We start from the raw sequence: 4,981 nt of genomic DNA, 5'->3' as shown, positions 1-4,981 counted from the left end.
TACTATTCCAGTATGTATGTGTGTGTGTATATATATATATATATATATATATATATATATATATATATATAAAGAGAGAAAGAGCACGAACTTAAATGACGCATATAATTTAAATTTAAGATGTTAATTAAAACAAAAATATTGATTGGTATCGTTATATAGAAACTGTTCATTGACGTTCTCAATAAATGAATAAAGACTTATTGTAAAAGGGATTTGTGGTTGACGAGAGGGGGATTTAAGTATGAAAGAGAGAGTGTGTGTATATATATATATATATATGATATATCTGTTTTATCATATCGATACAGTTAAAAAAGCAGGTGTCTTAAAGGTCCATTCGTTTTAGTTTGATGTGTATTCCCCTATATCAGTAACATCTTTCTATATGCTATATGTGTTGCAAGTTTAATTACCTTTAAATTTCTGTAACAACATAAGCAAAAAAAAAATACCTTGCATATTATTAAAAAAAACCCATTTATTGGGCATAAAAAGTGGCATCTACAAAGGACCTTTAGCTTAGCGGTATGTGAGTCATTGGCCCCGTAATAGGTCAAGAGTTCAAACCTCTTCAAATGTGAGAAGAGTATGTGAGTTTATTTGTTCTATTTACCGCATATAAATATTATATATACTTCAAAAAAAAGTGGCATCTCATAGGACCAAATCTTTACATGTTTTGTTCATCGTCGCTATATGTTTTTAACGATTCTTATCTGTTTTTTTTTTTTTAAATTCAACGGGTCATGTTCTTGTGATTGTGTTTTTATAATGAGTTGGGTTCTTAGTGCAACCATAGAGACGTAGGTCGTTGATTTATTTAGGGACCGAACTCATAAAAAAACTGCAACCACAAAGACCTGACTCATTAAAAAAATGCAATCACTGAGATGTAACTTGTTAAAAGAACACAATCACAAGGACATGATCCGGTGAATTTTAAAAAAAATATGTTTGTATACCTCTTAATAGTTATATTAAGAGGCAACATCTGAATTGTCATGAGGTGAATTTTGTTTAGCAAAAAAAGTCTGTATTTTAATGGTTCTAAAACCCTCTTAATGATTTTGTATCGTGGGTCTCGCTTAACCATTCAGCGTCTTAATTCTATTGTAAACAATTATCAAACAATTATATTTATTTTGTACTATATCATGAGAGACTATTAATCATTTTGATCATTTAATCACTATGTACCAGACCATTCAGCAACTGTAAAAAACCCGAAAAGAAAGTTAAAGTCACCTGATCACAAGGTAATTTGTTCTTTACTTTATTATTTACTTTGTATTTTTACTTGTAGAAAATACATACTCCTGTTATTGTAATAAAATAGAAAAATCATATTAAAAGTATTATATAATAATAATAATAATAATCATAAGGAAAAAAAAAATATAAAAAACATGTTAATGTCATAAAAATAACAAGAAAATATGAAAAAAAATATTTATAATAATAAAAAGTAAAAAAATTACAATAATAAAAAGTATTAATAAAAAAATATAATAAATATAAAAGTTAGAGTAAATTGCAATTTATCCTTGTGGTTTGTGGTTCATTGTTAGGGTTTGTTTCTTAGAGGATGTTTGGTAGTTTCTGAATGGTTTGGTGTAAAATGATTAAATGGTCAGAATGATTAAGAGACTCTCGTGATATAGTGCAAAATGAAATTTAATTGTTGGGGAATTGTTTACAATGAAATTAGGGTGTTGGTTAAGGGAGGCCCAGGATGCGAAATTATTCAGAGGATTTTAGAACTATTAAGAGGCAAAAAAATTTTTTTGCCAAACAAGATTCAACTTTTAACGATTAAGAGGTTGATTCTTAATGAAACTATTAAGAGGTAAACAAATAACCCCTTAGCATCTTAATGATCTTAAGTTATATATGACTATTTGGTAGTGACTTGATGATATAGAAAGTGTCTTATTCGGTAAGTTTAAAAGGAGAACTTTATATAGAAAGTCAACAACTTTCCCCTTCCAATTAAAAAACAAATTCATTTCATCTATGAAAAATCATCCTAAACAAAAACATTCACAATCTATTCTGACATATTAATCAATACAAATAGCTCTATCCATACACGATTAAAGGGCTTACCCAGGTAAGCGCTTACCAAATCACACTACCTTAACGGATAAATATGGTAAGGACCAAGAATTTTACCCAGTAAGAGCGAGATAAGGACCAAAAATCATACCCGATAAGTGAGAGCGACGACTCTTACCATGGTAAACGCTTACCGGATAAATTATTGCATACAATACCGTTTTGGTGGACTAAAATTTTTCCCTGCAAGTCAAAGATAGTGCTAAATTTTACTGGTAAGCGCTTACCAGATAAGTATATGGTAAACGACCCCTAAACGAAAAACCAACCAAACAACCGCTTATCTTTATCTTTATCTTTATGATTTACAGCTTATTGTTGTTTCGATCCCCGTGCACTACAATTCTCTACTTTTTTGGTCCCTTATACTTTTAAGGTAAGAACTAATCTAGTAACAAAAATAACAATAGATTCGTAAATCATAAAGACGAAAAATCACAATTCCTAAACCATAAAGAACAAAAATTGAAATTATTTGATAGCTTTGATTTCTTTTCTGGTGGATGTGGTTCGCCCCACCCTAGTAGGCATGGCAATAGGGCGGGAATGTGGCGGGTTTTGTAATCCCCGGCCCCGACCCCTGTTTGTAGTAAAGTCCCCTGGTCCCCGACGGGTACGAGGATTATCATCCCGTCCCCGGTCAAATCTCTAGTAAACCCCGGTCAATCCCCGATCAAACCCCATAATTAGTATCCTTTAGTTTGATTCTACCGGGGATCCCCGCCCTGGCCCTGGGACCTGTTTTAGCGGGGAATCCCCGTTTGGGTCGGGTGAACCAGGTTCACCACCGGTTCGGGGCAAATCACCATCCTTACACCCGAGTGCTTAATCTGTTTTAGCGCTTAGTGTTTTTGGTTTTTTTTCTCATGATAGGAGGAACCTCTTCCCAACCCCCCCCTCTTCAAAAAAAAATGGAATTATTAACAAACCACGAGAACAAAATTGTAATTTACTCAAAAAGTTAAATATAAACAAAGTTAGAGGGCCTTTTTGAAAATTTTCCAGTTGGGTGTAAATGAACAACAAAATGGTTGGAAGGTGTCAGAGTCCGACGACGACAGCCGGCCATTGACGGAGAACGCGACCTTAACAATTCCTCACGGATATTATTGACCACGTGATATTATTATTATTATTATAAATAAATAATGGGTAAATCAGATTGAAGACATTTAAACAACTTAATCCAATATTACTGTTTGAACAATCTTAACCCAACCCAACCAAAACCAAAACCAAAGTGCAAACCAACCAACTCAACCCGTACGGGTTAGTCGGGTTGGTAAGGTTGATACTTTGCTACATTAAAATATTATTCTAACCTTAAATATGTTATTTCTCTACTCATAATTTCTTTTTCATCGTCAATCGTTTAATACAACTTCTCCATACTTCTACATATATCAGATTCAGTTAATTTTCTCAATTTACATATATATGTTCACAGTTACTGAACATATATACAAATGAGTTATATAGAGATGTGAATAGATTAAAAGTATGTGTATATGAAGAGCATAGATGATAGTGTAATTGTTTAATGTATATATTAATAGCAATTCAACAATCATATTAAATCCAATAAATAAAAGGATATCAGGTTCATTGGGTAGATTTGGGTTCAAACAATAGTGATCAAATATCAACTTAATACCTACGGTTTGACAATTTTACAACTTGATTAGACATCAGTTGGTTTGGGTTCAAATAATAGTAATCCAATATCAACTTAATACCTACGGTTTGACAATTTTACAACTCAATTAGACATCAGGTTGCTTCTGATTGAGTTAATTTGCATTGGGTTGATCGGGTTGGTCGGGTTTTTGAGCACCCCTACATGTAATAATGAAAAGAACAATATGGTCAAATTTTAAATTAACCCTTAACGAGAAAAAAATATAAAACAAAATAATACGTCAATCCTTAAACAAACAAAACAGTATAAAATAATCTTTGTACAGCTTAATTCACAGTATAATATAAAGCCATCTGTGTTGAATTAAAATCTTAAAACTTTATATAATTCTTTTATTAACATATCTGATTCTCGACCATCTAATCCTACCGTGTTCGATTAAAAAAGCATATTATAAAGCAATTTTCATACATCATCAAGACAAGTTCTTACTTGGAGGCGATTAGTAGATGATAATAATAAGCAATGTAAAGATGATAATTAGAGAGTTATATTTTATTAACTTATGGAGATGGTAATCCATGTGTTATGGATAAGGTTCTATATGAGGTGCAACATGACATGATGGCGAGTTCAAGTCTCAACCTTACGAGTTACGGCGAAGCCACAACTTTTTTCAAGGCATGACCTCTGATGACAATATATATATATATATATATATATATATATGGTAAATTTCTTTTACAACTTTGTGTATTTGTACAACCCTTGCAACCCAATTAATTGAGATATTTATAAAAATGATGAGAGTTCATTTATTAAGATTTGAATATTTATGGAATATGAATAGAATTCATTAATGTCAAGGGTTGTATAATATCCAACCTCTATATATATATATATATATATATAGAGAGAGAGAGAGAGAGAGAGAAAGGTTGGTTATTATACAACCCAATCTCAATCGTCCATTTCATTTGATGAATATGTGATTTCATAAAAGTTTTGATTGTTTCCTAATATAAAGTATTAATCATAATTAATGAACTCTATTCATATTCCATAAATATTCAAATCTTAATAAATGAACTCCCATAATTTCTATAAATATCTCAATTAATTGGGTTGCAAGGGTTGTACAAATACACAAAGTTGTAAATTTTTTTTACCATATATAGAGGTTGGTTATTATACAATCCTTGACATTTGTGCAACCAATACAAC

The sequence above is a fragment of the Cynara cardunculus genome (genome assembly GCF_001531365.2).
Source record: "Cynara cardunculus var. scolymus isolate 2C chromosome LG 7, CcrdV1, whole genome shotgun sequence".
In the NCBI taxonomy this organism is placed as follows: domain Eukaryota; kingdom Viridiplantae; phylum Streptophyta; class Magnoliopsida; order Asterales; family Asteraceae; genus Cynara; species Cynara cardunculus.
This window is presented reverse-complemented; position numbering follows the sequence as displayed.